The following is a 16,195-nucleotide window of genomic DNA, read 5'->3' as shown; positions in this document are numbered from 1 at the left end:
ACGATAAATAATTTCTTTCGTTTTCATTAGAACGTTCACGAGCTCCGTAAAAATTACAGATTTTTTAAAGAAATCATTTCTAAGAAAATTTCGATATTTTTCCAAGCTTAATAAAAACAATTCTTCGATCTACTATGTTCCAAAGAAAGGAATAAATATCGGTAAACTTTAATTTTGCTGTCGTCGATGAAGCGTCTCGACACGATAAACAAATTTGCATGCGATCGAAAAGCTGACAACGACGTTGATGTCGCAATAATCTCTGTGATAGAGGATAACATTGCAGCTTCGTCTTGGATAACAGCAATTTCCCTGCGGCAACGACGTGCTCTTCGGTCGACAAACAAACGCATAAACGACGAGTGAGTTCCGAGGGGATTTCATCGACGTACGAGAGAGAAAATCCATAGAAATTATGGTAACCGTTGTGCTTGATACGGTAAGGGAACTCGTGGGTAATCAAACTGCTTGAAAATGAAGTCTCCTTTAGTAACGGATTGCAAGGAAACGAATGGAAGTCCTAACTTTTCAAAAATGCAGTGTTTGAAATGATCTAAATTGTAAGTACACCGATGGAAAGAAATATGAGAAGCTCCTGTTTGTTAATAATAATGTTTCAATTATTTATGCGAATTTACACTGACCATTCCGAACTTTATCGTATTATTTCGATTCAGAATATAATTACGAAGAGGTAGTGTACACAATTATCTGACGTACGTATTATTAACGTTGGTTTCTCGTTGGTTATTCGATTCATAAATAATGGCCGTCTACTAATAGCCCAGCGATACTCGTGCTTCTATCTCTATTCAAATATCTCGTTGTACACGTAATGGAATAAATAATTATTCGGTAATTTTGTACAAAACTAACGACCCAGTCGATTTCAATTGGCTTGATATAAATTGAAGGGGGAGTGTCGCTAAGTATTTTCAATTAACAAATAGAATCTCTTAGGAGCATTGGACTATAGATGAAATATTCTACTTCGATATTGAATTTCTTAAATTGCATTTATTGATTTCGATTAACTACAAAAAGATAACTTTGATTTATTCTTTATTCCTGAACAACGTCAATTAATTCCTCCGTTATTTGTGAATAAAGAATGATTTCAAGTTGTTCGTTACTCGCAAATAAACATCGATCGGTTTCACCGTCATTCGCGAATAACAATTATACTCTATATATTCATCTTTATTATTCGTTAACCTACATTTCTGCTTCGGCAGAAAGTTTTAATTCTAATTTCATCTAGCGTCCTGTCATACTTTCGCAAACTACCCCCAAAAGAAATCATCCTCGACTCTTAATACCGACATAGTTGAAGGCGCGTTTAATTCGCGGAGTCTGAATACGATTACGGACCAACCGTGACGCGGCAAAAAGCGGATGGACAGATGCGAGATATTAAATTCTGCCGCGATTAATACGCCCTGGCTCTGGGCGTGCTCGTACCGAGTAGTTACCTCGTTTCACTTGGCCCGCTTTTTTTGTTAATCATTGATGCGTCGCGACGTTACGCGCGACGAGGGCCTCGCGTTTTTACCACCCTATACACCGCCGTGTGTCTCCACGCGCCACAGAAGCCTGCAGTACATATTTCGTTATGAACTCGTCATATTTCACCGTGTTATAGTAAATATCATTTTCGACTATCCCTAAACGTTTTCAGCAAATTTTCTCGTTAAAACTTATGGAACCTCGTACATCAACGAGTGTTTACACGGTCGGGAAATTTAGAGTGACACAAAATTCGTCAAAGGTGGAAGTTAAAAGATGAGAAATTTTTAGGTAGTTTAGGCATCTGAATTATTTGTAAGGCATCAAATTTTGCGAAATTATCAATTAATTTCATCAATGTTCGTGAAGAAAGAATAGTTTCGATTTACTCGCGAATACCGTTAATTAGTTTCTTCAATATTCGTAAACAAAAAGTAGCTTTGATTTATTGCACATTCGAATTTTCTTACTTATCGCTAGTTTAGGTGCTGGAGCCACTCAAAAATGTTATATTTTCCGACACCTCCCTTTCAACCACGAGTTGAAGTCTTATTACTCGTACAGGAATCTATGTGGTATATCGATATTTTGTCAAACGTTGAGGCAATAGAGAAAGAGGTAACTGAATTCCCTGACGTAACGTTGGTCCGACGAATAAAGTTCGCGGAATAAATTTTTCACGGCATCCCAGCGACGCGACGGTAACTCATGCAGCAAATTTCCATCCGCGAGCTGAAGTGTCGCCTAGGCGAAGCTGGAAGTTCCCGTTTCGCGGCCAAATGGCCCCTCTAATAGGGGAAGTTTTCGCCGTCGCGATAGCGTGCTGTTTAGCCAGCTGGACGAATGGCGGGAGAGTATTCAGACGAAAACGCGTCGACAAAGAAACATTCTGGCCGCGGGTAGAAGTTGCTGGAAGAAGCTGGAACCCTAAGCGCGATAGTTGGGAACAAATGGCCAGGCTGCGTTGCGATCCAACCACGAGGGAAGACTTTTATGCAGATTACCTCGCGGCTCGCGTGTGGGGATGTTCTACTAAATTTTATCGTGTGAAATGTTCTCGTTGCACCCACTGTTTATTCTTCGAAATTTACACTGTACATGCTGTTGAAAAAAATTACGTTTGCACGTGAAGATTTGGTACCACATGGGTTCAATTTTATAATTTTCAATTTGTGCATCGAGATAGATTATCGAGGAATTGTTCTCTATTTAAATACATAACGATGGGTGTCGAATTTATGGTCAGTTTCTTTGGTCATTCAGTCACTAACTTTTTTCTCTTTTAATAATATCTGTTCTTCGCGAATATCACCACTTAGTTTCTTCAATTGAATTTAATTAAATTGCAATTGAATTTAAAATTGTAATCGCGTATCTGTTTGATTCAATTCAAAATTGTAATTGAATTTAAAATTACAATTGTGATTCTGATTAATGTACATCAAAATTCTAATTGAATTTAAAATTATAACTACAATTACACAATTGTTTTTATTTTCTGTTTCTGTTTATTTTCTGTTTCTTATTTGTCCAAAAAAAAATGGAACACCAATTGTTTAAATACAACATCTGACAGTGGTACGTGAGGAAATACCGAGCCACTAGTTATTTCCCTCGAAGCTCGGTGCTTCGATTCTTTAAGTCGAGCGTCGTAAAAGTTGCAAGCTTTGTTGCAGTTTTATTATCGCTGCTTTCTTGTCTTGTTCCGTTCCATCCCATAACGTATTGTGTGCGCCAGATATTCGCCGATGTTTCGATGCCTCGCCACGATTTCACTGGCTATTTCAACCCATATACACCGTGCTTATCATCCCCGTAGACATTCAATCGTTGAAACAGCGAACGAGAAGAACTTTTTCATATGATATCGACACACTGGATCGATACGTTCCTTGTGGGCGTCAAAAATGTATGCTTCGCTCCGTGGAAGCGATAATAATAAATAATAATAATAAATCATTGCTTGTGTAAAAAAAAAAATAATGAACGAAAGTCAAGTTAAGATTTATATATTCCGAAGAGTGCTTACTCAATCACGCATCTGGTTCGTAAATCCAGGCCAAAAGTTCTACCACGGTATCCAGAGGTCTGAGTGGCGGAACCTCGCCAGTGGGCGGTGGGAAATGCAAGGATAACGTTTGTCAGGGAGTAGTAAGAGACGCGCATTAGTCAGCCGCAACCAGCGTGGCTGAATAGTTCCGCAGTGATAACCGTGGCGCATTAGTCAGCCCGTAGCGCCAAGCAGTGGTACGCGCGCATTCCTCGTCAGGTGCAATGCACATTAAGCTCGAGAGGAATGTTATCGCGTCGATGAACCGTGTAAGATGCCCTGGACACCTCTAATCTCTCTCCCAGATGATTCGAAACTTTTCCTACCCCTTCCTGACTGTGGTAATTGAAAACACCGTTTGTAGAAAAAAAAAAAAAAACGAATTACATCGTATCGAAAATTTCTATCTGCGATTGAAAAATTTCTAAAAACTTCACTCGCAACAAAATTAGTTATTGCATATAACTTGCCCCTTTGAATTAAATAACTTATTACCAAAAAATGATTACCGTAATTTAATTATGCAACGAGGAAGACTTTGTTTATATTTCTCCATATCGGAGAAGATAAGAAAAAAGTACGTCTACAGTACACCGAAATTATGGAAGGCTCCGCCGTTACCTCGAATAAATGAGTGCGTTGCGTTATAATAAAAAAAGTGGTGGGAATAAAACGAAGGGTTCTTTTTATGGAAACTCTTTTAATCTGCAGACGAATGAGATGTTTTACTACCGTTTCTATTAAGGAATTCAGGAAAAAAATTAAAAAACTCGGTTATCTAGTATGTTCGCGTAAACAACATTTTCATCGTCGGAACATTTTCAAAGTTGTTCGTTACGTTTCTGCAGTTAGCGAGAACCGATAGCACCAAAAAGCTCGAAATGAAAATGTGAGAGCGTGTATCGCTTGAATTTTTTATTTTAAACATAAAAATAAATGTGAGAAAGCTTCGAGTATTGCTATGTCTACACTAAAAACAAAGTTGAAATAACCATATCACGTTATCGTATTGAAAGCAAATATTCGACGTGATAATTCGAGGCGTGAGAAAAATATTGCGAGCGTGGCGATAAAATTAATCATAGAACGCGCGTGATCGAATAACGTGTCCACGGTGTTGGCGATCCATCGTATTCAGCAAGTGGTTCGAATGTATTAGTCAGACAGTGGTAAAGCAGTACGCAGCCATGTTCGTCGGTCAGCGGTGGCACAATACGTTAATCGACCAATAGCCAGACAACCGCATTGGTCAGCAAGCTGTCAAGCTGCGTTTCTATGTCGAACATCTATCGATTGCTACTTCGTGGACGTTTCTTTAAATTTATTACGCACCCTATGTGTTGAAAAAATTTAGTAAAGATGTTATCCTGTTTGGACTCTATTTGTTACTCTACTGTTTTACATGCTTCGATGACCATTTGATGGCTCAATGTATGTGTGTTCACACTAACAACTATGTCAGTTGACTGGTTTCATCGCTATCTGTATTTAGATGTCCGTCCAGTGACGGTCATATTCTACTTGTCGCAGCCAAACACGATGCACTCTACTTGTCTGACATATACGGGTCGCGTTCTACTTGCCTGACCGAGAGGAACAATGCCTTACTCGTCTGACTACGACCAGGATCAATCTACTTGTTGAACCAAAGAAGGACAACGCAAAAACTCTAAAATAATAATACATAGTTATATCAAATGAATATTTAATAGAAATAATTTCATGAACTTCCAAACAAATTCAGCACGGACATCACGTACACCCTATTGACATTTTTATACGATAACTTATATTCCACTAACTCTTTTCACTTCCGTCGAATTCCAAGCTATTAAGTATGCCGCGCGGTGTTTCTACTGGCATGTATCTGAAACGGTTCACGTAGCTTTCTGTCGTGGTATCGTGTAATACACCTTTCGACGTGACTGGTTTACGCGTTTATTGGATTCCATGATAACCTGAAATAGATTTTTGAAACTGGAAAAATAGAATAGGTTCCTCCCAATATCAATCAGCGTATGAAGCTTCGAGACACTTTCTTTTTTACTTCACCCCTTCCTTTTCTTTTATAATTGTTTTAACAGAGTTATACAAAAAATTTCCATAGATTTCGTACGAGTTTCTTCGTTATTTAGTTACACATTTTATCGTAGATACTACCAAAAACCGAATAAAATTTCCCTCCATGAGCTTCATTCTAAGCCCACTCCACGTTGCTGTCGACGATCTAACGAGCCTAAAAAAAAAAGCGAGACAGTTTGTCGCTCGCTCGAAACACGCTTCGTTAGCCCCAAATGCGAACAACCTGGCGGTACAACGCGGATCATTCACGCTCGTTGCATCGCGTTACGCAATTGTTTGGCGTCCATTGAGTTCTCACCGTTACGTTCTGCACTTTGCGTCCAACCTTTGCGATGTTTCACGCCGAAATTTCCATTGTTCCGTCCGGCGCGTGTCAGGGATTAATATCGTCGACACTATTCATTCCGATAACACAAAAAGGAATTATTTATACTAAGCACCTTTTACTTGAATAAATTGTCAAGAATGCTCTCTTTTCAGCGGAAAAGAGAAAAGTCTCTCGTTGTTCAATAAGAAAACGGAAAAAACCTCGGGGTCGAGCCAATACGTTACCCCGAAGACGTGGAAAAGTCACGAAAGTCGTCTCCTCCAAGAATAATTGGGCCCTCGAGGAAGCGGCCGGCCGATAAGTAATTTTTCTCAATTACCAGCTCGCGGAGCGTCCCGACGGTACCCCAGACGATTGAAAAAGTCGGTAATTACCCTACGTTCTTACATCGCGAGTAGTTGACGCTATTAGCAACGTAACTGATTTATATCTGATAATTTCTCAAAGCGAGTACACGCAAAGGGAGAAAGCAACAGACGCAAGAGGAAAGGTATCGAGGCCGTGGACAAATCTCATTACGTTTCTTTGTGCGTTCATATTTAACGCTAACAGCATTTGCATTTAGATTAGATCGGCCAAGGAGATTCAGTAAAAATGTCCCGGATTAAAGTCCCGCGCGAACGTGTCGCGTCGAAAGCGTCAATTTTATTCCGCCAGGGCCGAAGGAATATTTCCGTCGAGTGCGCCGCGGCGATTAAGTGGCTGCAATTAAGGCGACCTTTTGCAAATTGGAATCTTCGAACGGGGGCGAAATTTCGTTTCAAGCCGGCTCTCGACTTCCTTCGTGCGACACCGTTGCATATCAACGTGTATTCCCTTTGTCTGGATGTACAATTTAATATTTCTTATTTATGGCATAGAATGTACCGTGAATTTATAATTGCTACAATCTCGAAATCTCGTGTAGTAGATGTTCGGTGTTTGGAATCGGATTGTTGAGCACACAGAGGCAACTGATACACCTTAAACTTCCACTGGAATGCGCATAATCACGGACCCGAACGGATACACGAAACCAGGGCTCGGTTTCCCTAAACTATTCATGAATCATGCAGCATCTTCGAGCTGTTCGAGCTACTGACCAGCCTCGTGCCAGGATATTCAGAACGAGGCTGTTAAAAGGACATCGCAAACATGGAAGCATCTCTATCACCTTTGAAGCTACACGCGGACTTCATTTAGGATAAATGTGTGGGATCCGAGGGTGCAAATGTAACGGTCGTTCCGCCCTTGAGTTAAAGGTACCGCTGTGGGTGTAGCATTATCGAGTTCCAAACTGAACCATTCGGGAGGGTACACCAAGTGTCGACTCTGAACTTCTCTACTAACTCTTTGATCGTGAGACGACTTTTGCTGGAAATTCGTAGTGGTGTGAATTTAAAAAAAAAAAAATATCAGCTTACAGAGAATAGCAAAACGAAACTTTTTTTGTATTCGTCGTTTATTCGTACGACGTTTAGTTTTGGAGATAAAAATTGAAAACTTGGAACACTTTCCTGAAATTCAATTTTTTTAATGAACTTCTAACTTTCCAATTTTTATTTTCGAAACTGAGCATCCTATGAATAAATTGTAAATATAAAAAAGTTTCGTTCTATTATCCCCTATAAGGTGGTATTTTTTGAAAATTGATGTAACGAATACAAACATTTCCCGGAGCCCATTTCTCGTATATGTGCGACCTTGACAGACGAAAGGCATAATCAGTGACAGTGTTTTATGAATGATCCTGTTCATATTGGAGGCAGAGCTAAGTGAGAGCCAGGATCCCTGAACGACTACGGAAACCCACTGCCAATATGTACCCCGACTCCGCGCTGCAACTACAGGAGCACTCTGATATTTAAGACCCTCTTACATCACGCGGTAATCCTCAAGTATACGCTGCAGTTTCGAGCAAGCAGAATGGGAATTAACACCATCGACGTGATTATACGCGTATGTAACAGTGTTCATGCTCGAGCTTCGTTTTTGAATAAATTTCCAGGGTCTCGAAGGTAAATGTGCGTCTTAAGAGAATATCAAAGGGCTATTCCTTTTTTTCTGGGTTAAAGAATTGATTCTTTTTTTGTTTAAGATCTTTGAAATATTTCTATCAAATCGTATTTAAAGTATTTAAAAATTGCCAAAGTGATAACAGTTACACGAAACAAATTGAGCAGGACAGTTTTATTGTATAGAAGTAATATATATAGAATTAATTAATAGTACATATTAAATGTCCATATATCAAAACCTCCAGTATTTAATACAAAATGGTAACACCATTTAATCAAAAAAAAAAAAAATCAAAATTAGAATAATTTTGGTGTCACTCAACATATGTATATTAAACTCCAACAAATAGATCTACCATTGAGTCAATTGTTTTCTAACAAAAAAATTGTTGAATTGTGGTTTTCACGCGTCCAAGGAAAAAATTTCGTCCCGCTTTAAACACTAACGATCTAGAATCGACTATTCCTCATTTACGTCGTAGGATGTATAGTAAATTTAAAATTAGCACAATCCACCCCAACCCTCCTGTAATTTTTCCACCACCTTTTCGGGGCGAGTTTCGCCCGGACTCGATTGAAGCTACACGAAAGGATCATAAATTTTAGATTAAGGGAGGTTAATATGCATGCGGCGAGAAAGCTGTTGAGGTCTGTTATGCAAATGAAAACGGAGGCTAGGATCGCCAGTCTGCTCGCGGTGAACCACCTTTCGTTGTTATAGGAATGTTCAAAGTTTTCCGAGGTGATTTATAGGATTTTGAAAAACGTCGGTCTGGCGGAACGTGGCCGTTCATAAGGCGAATGCAAATTGTCTCTGTGGTCGAACCGGGAACGGGTTGCAAGCCTTTCGCAACGATGTTATTTTAAACGCACGTGAACGGGAGGTCGTTCGATTCTACGACGTCGTTTATTAGAAATCTGGCCGTTGAGGTTGAATCGTTTCCCTGTTCACCTCGAAACATCCATTGTTTTGTTAATCAATTTGCGGGGTGGAAGCTTGTGTGCGCAATTTAGCTGACCATTAGAGTCTGACATAGATATACTGTTAGTCCCATAAATATACGTACTCTCTATGTTTATCGAAGAATTGTGTGTTTGAATTAAATGATAGGTTGCAGGTTTCCAAATACATTTTTCGTTATAAATACGCGAATGAAGGAACTTTGTTTAGAAAATGTTACAGTTACTCTAACAAGAAAAGTTTGCCAGTCGATGCATTCTTCATCAAGGAAAACAAACGCACGTACGAAAATTGATTTCCGTCCATTCGAGTACAACGGGGAAAATAAAATTTACCAATATTCCCGAAAACAGGCACCGCTAACCGACGAGCAATTAATCTTTGCGCGCTATGGCGTGCCGTTTCCCGCAAAATTGACCGCAATTATCAACGTCCACGAGATGTCTGCTGTTAAACTGCCCTATATACACACGACGGCGGATGCGCAGGTATCTGTCAAGCTGGAATGCGGTATGAAGCCAATAGATTGTCCACAAGAACCGCCCCGTAATTAACACGTGATTATCGTCGCTTAAGGATACTACATCGGTGAATTAATTAACTGCCATGAAAGTAATTCGGTGATTAAGACAAAGGAATCGCGAAAAGTCAGGATACTCTGGACGCGTTGCTTTTCATAGAGATCCACGGCTTTAAATAGAATTCCGAGGAAAAGGAATGACAATAACCCTCGAATAATTTTCCATAGCTGCGAAATTCTATTGCTCGCGGCGGCGTTACGGATCCACGTGATTTCGACAGAATCAACGACATGGTTAATTAATGCAGTTATTAAAGTTACCTGACGGAACTTCGATCGAACTGCAACTGTAACTTGGAAATTTCAATGTTCAAATCCGTTTGACAAGTCTCGAGTAATTTTGATGCTGGAATAGTACGATGCGTGAGATAGTAAGACTTATTTTGCGTAGTAGTGTTGGCAGTAGTCAAGGAGTTTGTTCTTATGTTTAACTGTGGTTGGTTTTGGGAGGAAACTCGATTCAGATAACAGAAATTATTTTTCTCAATGTAATATTATATAATTATAATAATTAATATAAATGTATATTGTATATGAAATACTAATTTCTATAAAATAATTTATACAATTTTACAGTAATTAAATATCGTTCCAATTCAAAGTGTTCATTATAATAATAATATGCATGTATAATATTCTATATTTATATTAATCGTTGCAATTATATAATATTATATATATATAACATTATATAATTATATTATATAATTATATAATAAAATTATAATTATATAATTATATATATATAATACTGTTCATGTATAATATTTTTCATAAAAATTCATTATCATTTGGATGATTTGTTCCCTCTCAAAGCCATGCATTTCGCTCTATATACGTACATTCGATTTCAAGATCACGATCACTTACAGTTCCGACTGTTCAAGGTTCCGCAAGGCAATTTTCCAAGAAAATGGTACGTCGATTTACCAATCCCCGAACATGCTGCTGATGCAAGTGTTCAAAATCGTAACCTCGATCAAAGATACACGTTCCGAAGTATTGACAGTGGCTGTCTGCCAAATCGCGTGTTCCAATGAAAGATGCGGTATGTCTAATCATAGATTCGATCAACTTCGATCTAAAAGATATAAATCATAGCGCATTTCTAGCGCACCGCTGATATAAACCACCTAACAAAAATTTTCTTGGCGCTTTATTTACTCGGTCGACAAAAATTCGAATGGTACAGTTACAGACTCGAATGTTTTAAATAATTCCACGCTGTTTATTTAACAGAAACCGGATACCTAAATATCTCAACTTACTTCCAGAACATCTATTCGAAATATAAAAATTTGAAAAATAGTACCAAAGCTAGTTTCGAGGCGAGATTCATGATTGCTATGGCAGAGATTGCGTGTCCGATTTCGCGCGGAGGATTTTCGTTCAATTTTTTTTCCCTCGGCGACTGCGCGTAATTGAAACAGGAAGCGTTGTCCGATCGCGCGATTTAATCGGCGGATAACTGGCTGCATAAAGCGCGAAGAATCACAGAGATAATCGAGGCATTAATAAATCATGGCGGCGAAACACGGGGCAGATTCGCTGAAAGCCTACATTCGAAGATAAGCGATTTCGCTCGGCTACTATGGTACCTGTGTACTCGTATCTCGACTATATTATTTATAATCATTTTCACGCCCCTTGTTATATATAATCTCGTTCTTCTTTTTCCTCGTGATAATCTTCACGTTACACATCGTGCATCTTAAACGTGATTTACTGATAGAAATACCCAATATAAAATATAAACAGAAATTCAAAATCGATGTAGAACATACAGCAACGACGAATTAATTATGACAATTATAAGAAAGAAGAAGATTCGTTCGAAAGCAACCAGTTGTATAAATACACCGATTCAATAATGAAAATATAGAACCTGGTTTCCTCTACCTGACTCGTCTAGGTTGTATCAATTATACGCGTAAATTAGCGAGACGGGTGATCAATGGAACGCTTCCATCGATATCAAAATCACTGGCAACGTGTTCGGGGAATTATGCGTGACCAGCGTGTCGTTGTTCGATTTACAATTAACCGAACAGCCTTCTGTTCTCTGTTGCCTGTGGGAAAGGGGAGGGAGGGGAAGGTTTGACCAGGACACACAGAACGCCCCAGCCAGATACCGAAACGCAACACTTTCGTTGGGCAAAGTGCAGAGTGGTCTGGGTAACGGCATTTCGTGGCCAAAATCCAATTTTCAGCATTTAAACAATTCTTTTTAAAAGAGAAACTCTCGGAAACTTCGAGATACAAACAGATCGTCGCTTTCCGATGATTTTGTGATCACTAGACTGCGGATCTTTATGCATTCATAGGAAATTTGAATGTGCATGAAACCACAAAATGCGAACAATGGGCAAGAATCTAAAGAAAGATTGAAAGTAAAGTTCATGTTATAATATTTGCGGGATAAAGTAAATTTCTATTTAGATTCAATTTTTCTAGGCACCTTCGCGAAGATTTTATTTTGCATAAAGATCCGCAGATCACGAATACAATTTGTAAAGAGGATCGTGAAAGCGGTTGAATCCGATATAAATCACGATTATACGATCCTTGACCTCAGGGGCTGTAGCGGTGTTTTTTAAGCTACGGGTACGGGTTTAGGAAGTCCGAGGTATCCGAGCTAGAGGGGGGCCAGTGGGCCCCCACAGAGATGAGTTGTCAAGAGACAAAGAGACGAGAAGTTATGGAATATAGGAGAGCTAGCGGGTCCCTATAGAGATGAAAAGTTATGCGTTACAATTTAACACGTTGGCTGCCGAGCTAAGACTCGGAAAAATTTCAATAAAGTTAAGATTTTCTCTAGAAACTATTAAAAATTGGATAGCGTAACGTGTCATAGTATTTAATTTTTTAACTTCGTCAAATTTACGAATCCTGTCCAGATTTATTTTCATTATTGTCTCGTCTTTGAAATTCATTTTATTAGTTCCTTAATGACAAGGCCTGTCACCCATTTCTGGGTGACGTGGCGACCAACGTGTTAAAGTGACCAGTCACAGAAAAAGAGCAGAGTTACGACACGATTGTGAAATGTAAACAAAGTGTCAAGAAGCTCAATTAGTGCAATAACCGCTGACGCGGTTCCCACACTTTGATAAATACCTGTACACGATCTTTGACGATAGATTCTCGACGTGTCGTCACTCTTGCGTGCGATGGATACGCCATTATCGATCGGAAAGTTCCGTCGAGGGTCGCGTTTACGCCTTTGTCGACACTGAATATTCATAGTTCAACCACGACATTGTTCCTCTAGATTATCTTCGGATCAGACGCCTTTAACCCCTAAGCTGTCTTGTGACTGATCTGATTTATCGAGCTGAAACTCATTCATAGTTATACGGGAACGTTCACGATCGAGTTACCGACGATATCTCTTGCTCTCTGTTGCGCGGACATTTTTAGTAGTAGAAGGATGTAACGGCGGTGATGTCGAAGACAAGCTTTCAGATTAACGATTCCACTTCTTCTGAATTTACGATACTCCGTGAAATATAGATACCAAAAAGATATCGAGTTTGAGCATCCATAGCAGTGCAGGTGAAATTCAGTATTTGGCCGACGCGTGTCTGACCATTACTCGTCGTTTCTACTTGCATCCACGTTTGGAGACGTCGAAGGAAATAAATACATATTTTGTTCTTAAACCGTTTATAGTAATATGATGCTTGATAGTAGTAACGGAATGTGTAATAAATTTTGTTTCGACTAATTCTTTATAACCTAATAATCCACTAGGTGAAAGTACAATTTTCAAAAAATTGTTTCACCCTATTTCACCCTTAACGATGGAACATATATTTCTCTTTCACTTTTATACGTTAAATCTATCTTTGCATAGGTTATTTTTTCATTATTTTTTTGGGGAGACCATTTTCAGTGTTTCTAAATAAATGAAGAAATTAATTGTCGGAGGGAGAAGTTCCACCACCGCATTCGATAAATAGTCTTCGTCCGTTCGAAGATGGGCGATCAGGTATTGTTAAAACATTCAGTTGAAACAACTTGGGAAGTAGGTGAAAAATGTGCGACTCGTGGAATCGAGGGTGCTACAAATTGGCCACTTACGTTTCCGACAATTTCACCGACATTACTCACTCGAACGTCTCCTGGCATCTGAGCAATTTCTGCTAGCTCGACGGATGAGCCATTCGTCTCTGGTTTCTCGCTATCTCGCTCTTACCGCCGTGAAAACGTCAGTTCGATACGTTGCCCTTTGACAAGAGCACTTTCTTCGAATGAAGACAATCAGCGATTCCCTTCGTGCGTCGCTTGGAACGCAGCGCGGCCGCCAAAATGGAAACAATTCTGGTAAATGCTTCAGACAACGAAAAATAAGGCTCCATGGACCATTTTTTTTTTTTTGGAGAATAAATTTTACAGATTAGATTTATCAAAGAGACTTATGGAGTAATGATACAAATAAAGTTTTCAACAGACTTTGCGAACATCTGTTTTTCACTCGGACGAAGTATGGGATAATGTTATTTTAACTGAAGGAAACGTGTAACGAAGCAAAGTGGTCGAGTATCCCCAACTTGTTACGAAGTTAAATCAATTAAGCGAACCTTCACCATGGCCCAACATTTGTCAGGGTAACAAAGGTTTCAACTTCGACTACACTGGCTCTTAAAGTTTGGAAACAGGGCTTTGCCGAGCACTCAAAGTCGAGCACAATTTTATTCAGCGAGCGATAGACAAGCAACTTCTTTAAGTAGATTCCAGAATTCATATATAATAATACAAGCATGGTTAACAAAATTCAGTAATAAATCCATGACTAATGTCGAGTGATTCAGACGATGCAAAAATGTTTAGTGGATTCTTTACTCCGTAAACCTAACTTGAAACTTACTCTTACAATATTTTATATACAGATAATAATTTCTATAATGTTATATTTATACGACTATAATATTTAACGTACATTGCAGAAGGACCTTCCCATTGAATTTTCCTTAGAATAAATGTTTCCAACGTTAACATTGCTCCAACGCAATTTTTTAGTCTTCAAGTCGATCGGCTGATCGACCTATTTCTTTCATTTTTTTCCCGTCTTTTTGACTGAATACATTTCTCCCTGGTGCACGAAGCGCGCTCGTGACAGCGTCGAACACGTTCAGAATCTCTGTAAGGGCGGAAGGAATCCTCGCTATCGCGTATCGAGAAACGTTTCATAAATCTTCACGCTGGAGAGGCACGGTAGCAAGTGGTAAACGTCGACAAAAGTAAACAGAGAAAGCGAATAGCTCGCGTTTGATCCTATTGAAAAATCCATGCTGTTCGTGCAACTCTGCTATAAGCAAACGATGAAAGACGACCTAGGGAAACATAGTTCGGTGGGAGGAGCCCGGCAAAGGTCGCGTAGGTTCCAGAACGTCTGATACCTCAGAATAGATAAACTTGGACTTATGCCACCGCCCGTCTAGATCTCATTTATAACTAAACTGCGTAATGCATCAAATTTGATGCGACTATAACGTGTTTCGTTCCACGGCCACTTCGGCTTCTCCAATAACCGATCAGAACTAGTTCAAGTTCAAGTTCATTTAGCGAAATAAGAATACCAGCCTAATCAGAAAAAAAATAGGTCCATTTAAGGAGGGAAGTACCTCGGACACGTGAGCATCTTAGTCAATCAACAATTTTTTTTTCCGAAAACAATTGCCTTAATAGAAGATCTGTTCCGTTCGCTGGAACACTAGAAATTCTAAATCTGATGAACATTTGCTTACTGTTATTCTTCCACAGTTGTTACAATTACCAAGCATACTTGTAATCTGTTAGAAGAAAAACAGCATAAAAGCTTCGTAAACATAGATAGATCGTAATGCAGACGTTGTGCATATACCATAGATTTATCACGATGATTATTAGGTCCGAAAGTTGGCAATTCATACTTTTACTTGAATTAAAATCACAAATGATCGATTATAACGGCACCGAGTTCATTTATGTACCTAACATTATTCATTAAATCGTGCATCGCGATCAAATACTTTCGAGCGGTATTTTATAACAAATGGCGCGGCAGTTGGATCGCAGTCTGCCGTTAATGAAAATTGTTGAGGGAATCTGACATTTTTTAATTACTGCTCGAACACGGCATGTTCGATTTATCCAACGAAAGAAATTCCTATCGATATCTGCGGAAAAGTGGACTAACGAACAAACGACCAGTTCGTTCCTTTTTCATCTAATCTGTCGAAACTTCGGAATTTAAAAACGGGGTGGAATACTTTAATTTCGAGGCGGCGAAATTTCAGAGAACAGAAAGGGACACCGTTCTCATTATGAGAGACACTGAACGTCCGCTAATACCCGTCGACTCACTTTCGTGGTTAGGTTCAAACTTGGCAAAATTTTGTCAAATTGGGATAGTCCGATGGTTGGGTGAACATTGTCTAATAGAAAAAAAATAACAACGAACAACGACTATTTTCCTTTTTCATTCAATCTGTCGAGACTTCGGAATATAAAAACGGGGTGGAATACTTTAATTTCGAGGCGGCGAAATTTCAGAGAACAGAAAGGGACACCGTTCTCATTATGAGAGACACTGAACGTCCGCTAATACTCGTCGACTCGCTTTCGTGGTTAGGTTCAAACTTGGCAAAATTTTGTCAAATTGGGATAGTCCGATGGTTGGATGAATATTGTCTAATAGAAAAAATAA

The 16,195-nt window shown here is 39.1% G+C and overlaps 1 protein-coding gene across 3 annotated transcripts in view; it reads right to left on the bottom strand.

The window, feature by feature from the left end:
* Positions 1-16,195, bottom strand: part of LOC128895689 (alpha-2B adrenergic receptor) — a 73,242-nt gene that overhangs the window by 51,361 nt on the left and 5,686 nt on the right. The window lies entirely within an intron of this gene.

This window comes from Hylaeus anthracinus, unplaced genomic scaffold (assembly GCF_026225885.1).
Source record: "Hylaeus anthracinus isolate JK02 unplaced genomic scaffold, UHH_iyHylAnth1.0_haploid 5, whole genome shotgun sequence".
NCBI classification, from domain to species: Eukaryota; Metazoa; Arthropoda; class Insecta; order Hymenoptera; family Colletidae; genus Hylaeus; species Hylaeus anthracinus.
The sequence above is the reverse complement of the archived record's forward strand: the minus strand, read 5'-3'. Positions and strand labels throughout refer to the sequence as shown.